The sequence below is a fragment of the Muntiacus reevesi genome, chromosome 1, assembly GCF_963930625.1.
Source record: "Muntiacus reevesi chromosome 1, mMunRee1.1, whole genome shotgun sequence".
Classification (NCBI taxonomy): Eukaryota; Metazoa; Chordata; class Mammalia; order Artiodactyla; family Cervidae; genus Muntiacus; species Muntiacus reevesi.
In genome coordinates this window covers 54,395,739-54,410,113 of record NC_089249.1, presented here as the reverse complement: position 1 = coordinate 54,410,113, position 14,375 = coordinate 54,395,739, and the positions used below count along the sequence as shown (strand labels likewise).

Sequence of the window (14,375 nt, the reverse complement as noted above, 5' to 3'; positions counted from 1 at the left end):
CGCTATCGGGGAGCATGCGCGCAGCGCCACCCCACGGCCGAAGTGGGATGGGGGCCGTGGCGAAGCGAAATGCGCAGGCGCGGATTTGAGTCCTTTCTGCTGTAGGGGATAAAGGGGGAAAAAGCGCGCTTCCTTTTGCGGTTGCCGCTCATCCTTTATTTGCAAGCGTTCTCCAGGATCCGTGTCAGGTGGGGCTCCTAAAAGTTTGGGGGACTTTATGAGCTGTTTGGGGGCGGTTGTTATTCAGTCGCTTAGTCGTGTCCGACTCTTTGCCACCCCATGAACTGCAGCACGCCAGACTTCCCTTGTCCTTCACTGCCTCCCGGGAGTTTGCTCAAACTCGTGTCCATTGAATGGGTGATGCCATTCAGCCATCTCATCCTTTGCCCTCCCCTTCTCCTTTTGCCTTCCATCATTCGCAGCATCAGGGTCTTTTCCAATGAGTGGGCTCTTCGCCTGGGGGTGGGGGCGGGCTAATTATTCATTCACTCAATAAATATTCTTTGGATGACTGTGCCTGACCCTTTGGGGGTGAAGCAGCAAGCAAGACAGGCCCTCAAACAGCTAACATTTTAATTGGGGAGGACAACGTTAATATATGTAAGTCATTCGAATGGTGCTACTTGCTGGGAAGAGAGTTATGGATGTGGCAGGCATGAGAGCGTGGCGGGTTAACTGACAAGGAAGAGCAGGAGGGTACCGCTAGCGGCGCGAGGAAAGGGAGGGGTGGGCTCAGGAAACGTGGGTGTCACAGAAGGCCGCCGAGGCGGGAACAGAGAGGGAGGGGGAGTGAAGTGAAGCGGGTAAGAGGGCGGACTCTGACCCTGCTGGCCCAGACAGGAGTTGGGCTATTCATCTGGAGGACAAAGGCAAGTTGTTGACTTCTGAGCGAGTCATTGACAGGACCCTGTTGATAGAAAGATTCCTTTAACTACTGTGTGCAGAACTGGTGTTTAGAAGAGGATTGGAGTGGAGATGAAAAGATAGATTAGGAGATTGTTTACTAGATCGAGGCAACAGTCCCTGGAGTGGCCTGAATCAGCTGATGGCCTTCGGGTGGACTTTATTTAGGAGATGAAACTGTCAAAGGTTGACGGTGGATTGGTTTTGGATGATGATGGGAAGAGATGTGTCAAAGATTCAGATTTCTGGCAAGAACAGCTAGGCTTCTGGAGAGGGAGAATTTTCAGTTTGGACATGATGCTATTTCTGTTGTTTTTTTGCTTTGTTTTTGGCTGTGCAGCACAGCTTGTGGGATCTTAGTTCCCTGACTAGGGATTGAACCTGGGACCTCCGCAGTGAAAGCTTGGTGTCCTAACCACTGGACTGCCACGGGATTCCCTGGACGTGTTGAGTTTGAGATGCTTTTGAGATATGTAAGAAAAGGAATCAGATTATTCCTTAGAGAGGACTAGAGCTCAAAGCAGAGGGTTTGCGAGCAAGGACAACAGAAAGTGAGCAGCTGAAGAGGCAAGGGGAACAGAGGTGCCCCAGAACCCAGGGTGAGGAGGGCATGGGCAACAACGTGGCATGCTCCGAGAGATCAGTTAGAAGATAACCAAAGAAAACCCATTAGATTTAGCTGTCCCAGGCCCTTGACCCAGGCAATTCTGATGGAATGGTAGGACAGAAACCCAGATGCAGTGAGTTGAGGAGTGGCAGGGAAATGGAGACACGAAGACCTTGAGAATAGGTCTTTCCCAGTTGGTGGATTCAGGAGAGGGAGGGAAGGGAACATGGGTTTGATGGACAGTTTTTTTTTTTTAGCTTGGGAGAAACTTGAGCCTGTTTAAAAGCTGAAAGAAAGGCTTAATAGAGAAGAGCTAACATTCAGAAGGGGGAAGAAGGAGGCAGTCTATGACTGGGTTGGTGATTCACCATCTTGCTGTCCTACCAACACAGCTAGCTCTGCATGGCCCAACACAGCTAGCTCTGCATGGCCCAAGATGGCTTCTTGAGTTCAGCCATTTCATCTGAGTTCAGCCAGCAGAAAGGAACGAGAAAAGTAGGAAGATGGCATTTGCTTCCTCTTTTTTTTTTTTTTTTTTCAAATTAACATTTACTTGTAAGCAGTCTCACTGGCTTCCCAGGTGGTGCTAGTGGTAAAGAACCTGCCTGCCAATGCAGGGGACACAAGAGACATAGGTTTGATCCCTGGGTCAGGAAAGATCCTGGAGGAGGGCATGGCAACCCACTCCAGTATTCTTGACTAGAGAATCCCCATGGACAGAGGAGCCTGGTGGGCTACAGTCCCTAAGGTCACACAGAGTCAGACACAACTGAAATGACCTAGCATGCATGCACACATGCAATCTCACTGGCTTCCCAGTTGGCACTAGTGGTAAGGAATCCACCTGCCAATGCAGGAGATGCACGAGACGTTTGATCCCTGGGCTGGGAAGATCTCCTGGAGTAGGAAATGGCAACCCACTCCAGTGTCCTTGCCTGGAAAGTTCCATGGACAAAGCAGCCTGGCACACAATCTCCCTTCTCTTTTAAGGAGACCCCAGAGGTGCCTCATGACGCTTCTCCTTACATCTCAATGGCTGTAACCTAGCCCCATGACCACATCTTGGTGAAATGGAGGTCAGGAAATGAAGGCTTTGGATGGAGCCACAAAGTGATCAACTACAAGTTGCTGTTACAGAAAAGGGATTGGGAAATGAATACCAGGAGGCTATGTGCAGTCTCTGCAGTGAAGGTAGGAGAGGCCTGCTGGTTTGTCAATTGAGAAAAAGTCAAAGAATTAAGATTTGGAGTCCAGCCCACTTCTTTCTAATTCTTGCCCCATATCCTGTCACCTGTATGACCTTGAACAAGCCACTTGCCCTCTCTGAGCCTCAGTGTCCTCTGTAGAATGGGAGTTATAACCTACCTGGCCGAAAGTCACAGGAAGACCTGACCTATGGGAGGTGCTGATGTTAATTACATTCAGATTACAATGTAATGTTTTAAAAAGAGAATACACACACATTGAGCACCTACTGGATGCCAGGAACTTGGATATTTTTTCATCATACATTTGTTTATTTCTCACTCCAACCTGGTGAGATGGGTATTGTAATCATCCTAATTTATAAAGCAGGAAACTCGAATTCAGCAAGTCAGCCAGCAGAAATGTCAGGATTTGAACTCCAGTCTTCTGACTCTTCGTCTTCTTCCCAGGTCCTAGCACAGAGCTTCTCAAAGAGTTTTGGGGACTTCCTGGCGGTCCAGTAGCTAAGACTCCCCACTCCCAATGCAAGGAGTCCGAGTTTGATCCCTGGTCAGGGAACTAGATCCCACATGACATCCCACAAGAACCAGCATGCCTCAATGATGAGCGAAGACCCTGCATGCTGCAACTGAGACCTTGTGCAGGCAAATAAATATTTTAAAACAAAATAAAATAAACAATTTATAAAAATTAAAAATAATAAAAGAGTTTGGACATTTCCTGACAGCAATGATAGGAGCATCTTGTTATTTATAGCAAGCACTTATCCACTGGACTGGAGTTTATAGATAATGAACAACGTGGCTGGAAGCTCTTAGATAACTTCTGGAAGGAGGCTGATTGCAGAGGGACCAACCGTGTGGTTAGAGGGCTGGAGCTTTAGGGCCCCCACCCTCCACCCGAGGGGAGGGGAGAGGGGCTGGAAAGGGAGTTCATCACCAGTGGCCAATGATTCAATCAATCATGCCTGGATAATGGAACGTCCATAAAAACCCTCAGTGAAGGGTTTCAGAGAGCTTCTGGGTTTTGAATACATCCACTTGCTGGGAGTGTGGCACACCTCAAACTCCATGGAGACAAAAGCTCTGCTCTCTGTGCACCCTAACAGAGCTTACCTGTGCACCTCTTCATGTGGCTGTTTGTGTCCTTTGTAATAGACCAGCAATGGTAAGATGTTGCCCTGAGTTACAGCTGTTACAGCAAATTATGGAACGGGAGGAGGGGGTCAAGGGAATCTGATTTGTAGCCAAATTGGACAGAAATGTGGGGAACCTGAGGACCCTCTGCTTGCAACTGAAAAGGAGGGCAGTCTTGTGGCACTTGACCCTTAACCTGTGGCGTGTGTGTGACTGTGCGACCCCGTGGACTGTAGCCCACCAGGCTCCTCTGTCCATGGGATTCTCCAGGCAAGAATACTGGAGTGGGTAGCCATTCCCTTCTCCAGGGGATCTTCCCAACTCAGGGATTGAACCCGCATCTCTTACATCTCCTGCATTGGCAGGCAGGTTCTTTACCACTAGCGCCACCTGGGAAACCCTCTTAACCTGTGGGGTCTGCACGAACTCCAAGTGGTTAGTGTTAGAATGAATTAAATTACAGGGCGCCCCATTGGTATCTGCAGAGGACTGGAGAATTGTTTGCTGGGGGAACCCACAAGCTTGCCCACTTGCCCTCAGAAGTGTCCTGCTGTTGTGGATAAAAACACATCAGTACGAGATGCCAAGGCCTTTCCTGGAAACCCTGTGAAGTAGGCAGACCCTCCAAGGCCCTTCCCAGCTCAGCCTGTGCTTAACTGCTTCAAGTTTCTCAAACAACCATGTGTTTCCTGCCTCCATCTTTGTCCCTGTTGTTCCCACACATGCCTGCCCAGTAAACTTCTGCTCCATCTTCAAAGCCCCTTAGCAAATGAAAGCCCTTGGCATTTTTCTTGATCCTCTAGGAGAGGAAGAATTTCCCTTTGCCCTTCTAGCTTCTTTTTGGCTGGTCTAATAGAATTAAATTGGCAAAAGACAGATCAACAGGAGAAAAACAATCGAATTTAATTTCATCCACACGGGAGCCCCAAACATACGAAGCTCAAAGAAGTGGCCAAAGCAGGCAGTTTTTATACCTTGCAGACAAACAATTATTTGTGAAGATTGGACAAAACAAAGGGCTTTTTGCTTGGGGTAGCAAGTTAATGAAGGAGTAACAGTTTGTTTAGGCAGGCTTCTTGGCCTTGAGACCTTGCATTTCACGTTTCTGGAGATAAGGATTTCTCCTCTTGTCCTGGTACACAGACAGTAGCTTCACATAGGAGATTTATTTCCTGCTTTCAAGGGGACAAGTGTTCTCCCATTGACTGTTCCCCAAGAAACTTTAATTCAAAATAATCAATTTGCCAAAGTGGCATATTTGGGGGCAGCCTACCCTGAACCCCATCCGTTCCCTCACTACACATCATGCCTTCAGTCATTTTTTGATCATTTAAAACCATAGTTATTGTTTGAAGTGACCTTTCCAAGGACAGGAACTATGCAGTTCAGCTCTGGGTCTCCTTGCAGGCCCCCAGGACGCAATGACCATGTGTGGCATCACATTGGTTAGAGTGAGATGGAGATGAATGGACACATAGATGAGGCAAGTGGGAGAGATAGTCCTAAGGTTCCCAAGTGACTTATGGGGAGCTGGAACTACAACTTAGGCCTTCCAGACATATACCCCCAAGCCTCTTTCCATCCCTGCCCCCTAACCAATGCACTCTGATGGGTCCTTTTTCCAGAATTCCTCAAGTCAGATTTTCTAGGGAGCAGGAAGACGCTGGACTCAGCATGGCACTTGGGAGAACAAGTATGAAGTCATCACACCTCCTGTTTACAGGACACTGAGCTATGGTTTTTCCAGTGGTCATGTATGGATGTGAGAGTTGGGCTATAAAAAAAGCTGAGCACCGGAGAATTGATGCTTTTGAACTGTGATAGTGGAGAGGACTCTTGAGAGTCCCTTGGACAGCAAGGAGATCCAACCAGTCCATCCTAAAGGAAATCAGTCCTGAATATTCATTGGAAGGACCAATGCTGAAGCTGCAACTCTGATACTTTGGTCACTTGATGCGAAGAACTGACTCCTTGGAAAAGACCCTGATGCTGGGAAAGATTGACGGGGGGAGGAGAAGGGGGATGACAGAGGATTAGATGTTTGGATGGCATCACCGACTCAATGGACATGAGTTTGAGCAGGCTCCAGGAGTTGGTATTGGACAGGGAAGCCTGGCGTGCTGCAGTCCATGGGGTCGCAAAGAGTTGGACACGACTGAGCAACTGAACTGAACTGAATTGAACTGAGCTCCCAAGGAGTAGGGGTGGATCCAAGGAAGTCTGCTGGGGACAGGCCCACTTCTCCTCTAGGGTCAGTGTGCCTGGGAACCAAGCTGAAAAGTGGATCCTGTTTTCCCAGGACAACCCTCTGGGTCAGGATTTGTCATAAATGTAAGTCTGCCAGAGGAACAAAGATCTCAAAACTACTCACCCCAATAACCATTTAAACAGGCAGAGCAAGCGCCAGGCCCCCGGGTGGGCAGGCTACCTGGCTGGGATGAGAACCCCGATGCACCTGAAGCACCCCATGGCCCGGAACATCAGGTGACTCCCTGCCACTACATCTCGGCCTTTCCAAAACCCCGGCAGCAGAAGAACAAACAGCCATGCGGCTTGTCGACCACCTTCTGAGAACTGAGACGGTCTGTGCCCGGGGTTTGGATCCACCCTTTGTCATGAGGTCTGCAGCAAGGCTTTCAGTGACTCCAGCCAGCTCCCCACAGAGCCAGCAGATGCCACCAGTCCTTTGTTCAGCCTCACACAGCCCCGCAGCGAGTCTGGTTTGCAGGTAACAGCTTGGAAAGATGACGTTAAGAACAGAGAAGAACATTTGGAAGGGAGAAGAGCATTTTCGCCCACATCTCACCACCCTCATCCTCACCTTCCTTTTTGCTTTCTCTATTCTGACCGGGGAACCCAGGCAGCTATGTTGGCCTGCTTGCCAAAAAAGAGTGTGGAGACCAGCTTGGGCTGGGCTCTTTGTCTTTCTGGGCTTTGCTTGGTCACTAGCATCTTGCCAGGAGGCTGTGTGGTCTTCATACTGATCCTCTGAAGAGATGCATCAGAGTCCTTTGACTGGTCACCCCTTCCTTTTCAAATGTTAGCTAATAAGCATGTTTCCAGTTCAGAGCTGTTAGAAACAGCTCTGCAGCAGTCATTCATGTGATTAAAAACTATTTATTCAATTTCCTAGAGAAACATAGTGAAATACATGGGAAGTGGGGGTGATTTGCTTTACAATACTTTAGTAAAGGAGGAAAAAAGTAAAAAAGGGGGAGAGAGACTGAACCAATGGAACAAAATCAGTGTGCTCTGGGGTGATGGGTGTACGGGGTTTCATGGTGCTGTTCTCTCTTTTTTTTTGGTATATGTCTGAAGTTTTTCATAGTGAAAAACTAAAAATAGAAATGTAAACACAGTCCCTGCCCTCTGGGAGTTCACAGTCCTGCAAGGGAAACAAAGAGCCAGGCCCTGGCAGAGCAGTGTGACAGGGCAGACATGGGGCTAGGGGACCTAGAAGAGAGCCACCTCTCTGACTTAGGCAATCTGGCTGCCCAGAGGAAGCGACATCTTAGCTGAGGCCTGAAGGATACATAGTGAAGTGAAAGTCACTCAGTCATGTCTGACTCTTTGCGACCCCATGGACCATACAGTCCATGGAATTCTCCAGGTCAGAATACTGGAGTGGAGAGCCTTTCCCTTCTCCAAGGGATCTTCCCAACTCAGGTATCGAACCCAGGTCTCCTGCATTGCAGGTGGATTCTTTACCAACTGAGCTATCAGGGAAGCCCATGAAGGATACATAGGAGGTGGTCACGTGACAGGGAAGGGAAAGATGTTTCAAGGCAGAGGTAACTGCAAGAGTGTAGACCTGGTAGAGAGAGAAAGGTGGCAGCTGAAGCCTAAAGCAATGGTCTGTCTGGCTTCAGTGTTGTGCTAAGTCACTTCAGTCATGTCTGACTCTTTGAGACCCTATGGACTATAGCCCACCAGGCTCCCCCGTCCCTGGGATTCTCCAGGCAAGAACTCTGGAGTGGGTTGCCATTTCCTTCTCCAATGCATGAAAGTGAAAAGTGAAACTGAAATCGCTCAGTCGTGTCCGATTCTTCATGACTCCATGGACTGCAGCCCACCAGGTTCCTCTGTCCATGGGATTTTCCAGGCAAGAGTATTGGAGTGGGTTCCCATTGCCTTCTCTGTTGGTGTTGGTGAGATTGAACCAAAGCTGGAGCAGACGCAGGGCTGGACCAGTGGTGCTTCATGAACTGTGGGAGTCTGGGGGGCCCCGAAGTGCCTGGCAGCTGGGGAAGGATGTGATCGGATCTGGATTTGAGGATGATCTTTCTGATCACTGGGACTTCTGGGTGCACGGTGGATTGTGGGTGGTGGAGAGTGCCCTGGGGACCCTCATGTTTGTAGCTTTCTATTTCTCCTGAATTACTCCTTTAAGATCATTTCCGGAATGCTCACCGCCCCCCCCCCCCCATACCCTGCTCTCAATTTCTCCATGCACTACTTCTATCCTCACTTCGGTTTACTGCTTTAGAGATGCTGAGACCAATACCAGGGACGAGGGACGTCCCTGGTGCTGCAGTGGCTAAGACTCTGAGCTCCCAATGGAGGGGACCTGGGTTTGATCCCTGGTCAGAGAACTAGATCCCACATCCTGCAACTAAAGATCCCACATGCTACAACTAAGGCCTGGTATAGCCAAATAACTAACTAAATAAATTTTTTTAAAAAATAAGAGAGAAAGAAAGGACTAGGTTTTACTCATCTTTGCAACCCCAGTGTTTAGCACACAGCAGATACCAAATAAATGCTTTGTGAATGAGTAAACTTTTATTGAGAACCAAACAAGTGCCAAGCACTTTTCTCAATGCTTTACACATATGACTTCGTGTGCAGGGTTGTCATAACTACCCCTGTGGAACGTGTTACTATTACCCTTGAGTAGGATATGCCATCCGGAGAAGGCAATGGCACCCCACTCCAGTACTCTTGCCTGGAAAATCCCACGGACAGAGGAGCCTGGTAGGCTACAGTTCATGGGGTCGCGAAGGGTCAGACATGACTGAGTGACTTCACTTTCACTTTTCACTTTTATGCATTGGAGAAGGAAATGGCAACCCACTCCAGAGTTCTTGCCTGGAGAATCCCAGGGATGGGATTGCGCAGAGTCGGACACGACTGAAGTGACTTAGCAGCAGCAGTAGCAGGATACGCCATCAGACTATGATGCAGGTCTGAAAGTCTGACTCCTGGGGGGATGGCCAGTGCGGGGGGTGGGGTAGGAAGGATGTCAGATGGCCGGTAGTGCAGTCGGAGGACAGTGTCAGCCAGGCCACCTGGAAAGTCCTGGCTAAAGGCAACTTGTGTCTCGCGGGGACCAGCCCACGTTAGCTCCCCTCTGCTCAGTCATTGGCTGGAAGCAGCCTGTTCCTGCAACCTCAGCAGCAACATGAGGGTGGATCTGGAAAGGCAGCAGCTGGAGCCAACTGTCAGTGATATGCACAATCCCCATTTTACAGTCATGAAAACTGAGGCCCAGAGAAGTTAGGTCACTTGCCCAAGGTCACACAGCTAGGAAGCAGTGGACCTCCTTTGCTTCAGGGGCTGTCTGTGACCCCTACTCTGTGGCAGTGTCGTTAAGGGTTAAATCATGTCCTCCCAATTTCATATTTGAAGTCCTAAGCCCCAGAACCTCAGAATTTGGAAGTAGGTTGTCACAGATGTAATATGCTGGGGGGGGTGGGGGTGGGGAGGAATAAAGAGGATGGAGAGGTGGAAATCCAAAAGGTTTCCAGCCTTAGGCAACTCAGCTAACTTCTCTAAGCATCTTGAAAGTGAAAGTGTTAGTCACTCAGTCTGTGCCTCTTTGCGACCCCACGGACTGTAGCCCGACAGGCTCCTCTGTCCATGGAATTCTCCAGACAAGAATACTGGAGTAGGTTGCCATTCCCTTCTCCAGAGTATCATCCTCACCAACAGATCAAGCCTGTGTCTCCTGTGTCTCCTGCATTGCAGGCAGACTCTTTACCATCTGAACCACTAGGGAAGCCCTCTGAGCATCTTATCAATTGTTTATTTTCTTTAATGAGTAATTCTTAGGCAAAGCTATAGTTACCAGAAATGGATCAGTGGTTACCAGGGGTACAGGAAAGTGATCGGATAGCACTGTATTATTTTATAATCTTTTTTCCACTGAATGTAATTTTAATGTTTTATTTCATTATTCTCCTACAAGAAAGTGCTTACTTCCCTTATGGTATTCCACTGTAAAAGTAAAACCAAGATTACTTAACCAGTTTCCTTTGTATGATGTCTTGGTTATTTCCTGTTCAGGTTCATTTCAAGGTTGCATTGCAAATCCCTGTAGACCAAGATTTCTTAACTTTCTCTGAGCCTCTGACCACTAGGAGGAGCCTCCACCACCCCACCCCACCCATAGTATTTTAAAATGCACAAAATAATATACCAACGTTTATAAAGGAGGTCAATTATATTGAAATGCATTTATCAAAATATATATTTAAATTGGGTACAGTGGTCCAAAGAAGGTGTGAGACCGTGGAGCAGAGCCGCCCCAGCAGACCCGGAAACCCGCAGTGAGACAGAACAGACCCAGCTGTGAGGCTTGAAGCACCCAGCCTCACCCAGCCACAATCAGCTGAAACCCACAACACCTACAGATGTGTGATTTTGTTTTAGAATAGTGTGTTAACACAGCAAAGGCTAACTGATACAGTGGGGGGAGAGTAGCCCTCCAGCAGAACCCATCACCTAAGCTTATGTCCCACTCCTTGCGACCCCATGGACTGTAGCATGCCAAGTTTCTCTGTCCATGGGATTCTCCAGGCAAGAATACTGGAGTGGGTTGCCAGTTCCTCCTCCAGGGGATCCTCCCGACCCAAGGATTGAACCTGTGTCTTTTACATCTCCCGCATTGGCAGGCAGGTTCTTTACCACCAGCACCACCTGGGAATCCCCCAAAACTGGAACAGAAATGGCAGATAAGTGTATGAAAAGATGCTCCACATGTCTTTGTTGTTGTTGTTTAGTCACTTTAGTCATATCCAACTCTTTTGAGACCCCATAGACTGTAGCCTGCCAGGATCCTCTGTCCATTCTGTCCATGGGATTTCCCAGGCAAGAATACTGGAATGGGTTGCCATTTTCTTCTCCAGGGGATTTTCCCAGATTGGGGATTAAACCCACATTTCCTAGTTTGGTAGGTGGATTCCTTATCACTGAGCCAACGGGAAAGTCCCCCCACATGGCTTTGGGGAACTGCAAATTAAACAACAATGAAATACTACTACACATCTATTATTATGTCTAAAATTCAAAACATGACACCTCCAAATGTTCACAAGGATGCAGAGCCATAGGAATTTTCCTTTAATGCTGGTGGGAATGCAGAACAGCACGGACACTTTGGAAGACACTTCGGTGGTTTCTTGCCGAGTTAAACATAGTTTTACTGTATGATCCAGCAATTATGCACCTTAGTATTTATCTAAATGAGTTGAAAATTACATTCACACAAAAATCTGCACATGGGTGTTTATAGAAGCTTTATTCATGATTGCCAAAACTGAAGCAACCAAGATGTCCTTCAGTAGACGAATAGATAAACAACTGTGGGACATCCAACCAATGAAGTGTTATCAGAGATAAAAAGAAATGAGCTATTGGGAATTCCCTGGCAGTCCAGTGGTTAGGACTCAGTGCTTCCACAGCCATGACCCCAGGTTCAACCCCTGATTGGGGAACTAAGATCAGAGTTATGCACATTTTTAAGGATTTTGCTGCAAGTGGAAGGTTGTCTCCCAGTTTGCAGTTGCCATTTTCAGTCACCCAGCATAGAAAAGAGCCTGTCCTCCTGCCTCTGACATGCAGCCAAGGGTCCTAGAATTTGGGGTTTGGGCCCTTGGGCAACACTGCTCTTTAATACAGCCTGTGAGACCAAGCTTTCGAATGTTCACTTTGCCAAGTGACTTGCAAGCCATGCTTCCTGTTTCCTGCTCTGACCTGGCTGCCACTCATCACCTGAGCCACCTCCCTTCCTCTGGACCACTGCCCTTCTTCCCAGAAATGGGTCACCTCCTGCCATCTGCTGACACCTCCAGGCTTCAGCTCCCAGGATGGCTTCTCTAGGCTCAACACTCTCCCTGAATTGCTTAAAACACAGCTACCACCAACCTAATAAAAATCTGACTGCAGGTTTGGGGAGAACAAAAGGCAGATTTAAACCGGAGGTCACTGATGCCAAAGTCCACAGTCAGGGATTCTCCACAGGGACCACATGGCTGCTTTCTTTTTAGCCTACCTCGCCCTCTGGATAGGGGCTCAATGCCCTCAACTGGGCCCCTATTGCCCAGCGTGCAGACCACCCCAGCTGCCACCGCAGGGGAGAAGAATCCTGGCCTCCCATCTAAAGCGTGCTTCAGCTCCTGCTCTTGCACCTTCCTGCAGAGAGCAGTCCAAAATCGAGTTTGGGGTGGGGGCTGGGGGAGTCCTTTAACTGGTTAACCCAGTTTATATAATGGATTAGAATACTTAACACCTTAGCCTAAAGCAGCTAGCTTTGAGCATCCCCAAGAGCATCAGGGGCCTGTCACTTCGCAGCTGCCTGACTAAGAGGGCTGGAGGAAAGGGTCTTTCCAAAACAATTCAGAACAAAGGGAGGATCTTCTCTGTAAACAGATCCCCTCTCCTGCCCTAGAATGCAAAAGCTGTTTATAACCTATACAATGACAGTTTCTATCATCAGCAGCTTTATATGGTGCATTCTCCCATGGTACCTCATGACACTCTCATTATTATTTGGGCCTTAGTTGCATGTGGGATCTATTTCCCTGACCAGGGATCAAATCTGGGTCCCTTGCATTGGAAGCATGAAATCTTAGCCACTGGACCACCAGGAAAGTCCCAGATAATTTGGTAAATGTTAAACAGTACCTCAATTTGACTTAACTCATATTTCTGTGATTACTAGAAAAATTGAACTTTGGCCCACTTACATTTCTTACTATGTGAATTGTCTGTTTAGATTATGAACCTGTATTTCTGTGCTACGCTCAGTTGCTTCAGTCCTGTCTGACTCTTTGCGACCCTATGGACTGTAGCCCACCAGGCTCCTCTGTCCATGGAATTCTCCAGACAAGAATAGTGGAGTGGGTTGCCATGCCCTCCTCCAGGGGATCTTCCTGACCCAGAGATCAAACCTGCACCTCCTGAATTGCAGGAGGATTCTTTACCGCTGAGCCACCAGGGAAGCCCTTTCTATCTGGTAGCATGTAGGAAAGATTTTTCCTGGTTTTTCATTTTCACTTTATTTGTTGACATATGAAGTCTTTACATTTTTACATAGTCAGGTCTCTCAGCACTTTCCTTTCTGGTCACTGCCTTCTGTGTTATGCTGACAAAGACCTCCCCTACCCCAAATTCACAGAAATAGTCGCTTAAATGATTGGGCGGTGGCTCAGCTGGTGAAGCACCTGCCTGCAGCGTGGGAGAGCCCGCTTGGATCCCTGGGTCAGGAAAATTCCCTGGAGAAGGGAATGGCTACCCACTCCAGTATTCTTGCCTGGAGCATTCCATGGATGGAGGAGGCTGGTGGGCTACAGTCCATGGGGTCGCAGAGTCAGGCACAACTGAGCAACTAACATATTCCATTTGGAGTTTTAATGCCATGTAAGGGATCCAACTTGATTGTTTCCATATACATAGCCAACTTCATATTAAAGTCTAGTATTGACTAGTCTCTTCCACTGCCTTGAAATGCTACCTTTCTTAGTTTTGTAACTCTTATACAGCAGTTCTTTGGTTTTTAAAATCCTTACCTCCCAGGGATTTAACAATGAAGTAGCGTCTCCAGGGCCTTTAGCACGAGAACATAGAATCTGCTCCAAACGTGTTGGTTCTTGTCCCTTCTCCTCTTTTCCAGTCCCATTTGCCCCCTCCTCATGCCATACGCATCTACCGTTTGACCTTGGGATTCTGGCAACAGTTCCAGATTCACAGAAGGTGCTAAGGCCTTGGCCATTTGGGCCACCAAACTGCTTTTCTGGCCTGTTAGTCATCTTAGCCAAGGTGACCTTGTTGTGAGGATTGGATGGGTGAGCCCCGGGAAGAAGATGGTAATTACAGAGTGCTGGGGAGGTGGGAGTGGGTGATCAGGGAGGTGACCTTGGAGCTGAGTCTAGGAGCACAGAGGAATTAGGCAGGCAGAGAAGGGAGAAAGGGCATTCTGGACCAAGGGGACAGCACGAACAAGGGGTGGGTTGGGGGGGTGTTGGGCAATGGTTGAAGTCATGGCAAGAGGCTGGAGATGAGTCTTGACTGCAGTATGCAAGGTTTTCGATCTTTACTGCAGCATGTGGGATCTTTGCTGCAGCGTGTGGGACCTTTGCTTGCGGCATGCATACTCGGAGTTGCAGCATGCAGGATTTTTGATCTTTCTTGTAGTGTGTGGGATCTAGTTCCCTGACCAGGGATTGAACCCAGGCCCCCTGCATTGGGAGCACAGAGTCTTAGCCACTGGACCACCAGGGAATTCCTACAGTGGATGTTTAAAG

General features: G+C 48.3%; 1 long non-coding RNA gene and 1 other non-coding gene across 2 annotated transcripts; one reads left to right on the top strand and one right to left on the bottom strand.

The window, feature by feature from the left end:
- Positions 1 to 106: 106 nt before the first annotated feature.
- Positions 107 to 3,421, top strand: LOC136160340 (uncharacterized). The gene is made up of 3 exons (XR_010661604.1): positions 107 to 188; positions 2,501 to 2,701; positions 3,166 to 3,421. It is a non-coding gene; the product is annotated as an uncharacterized lncRNA (long non-coding RNA).
- A 10,858-nt stretch (positions 3,422 to 14,279) lies between these two features.
- Positions 14,280 to 14,352, bottom strand: TRNAG-CCC (transfer RNA glycine (anticodon CCC)). The gene has a single exon. It is a non-coding gene; the product is annotated as a tRNA-Gly (tRNA).
- Positions 14,353 to 14,375: the final 23 nt, after the last annotated feature.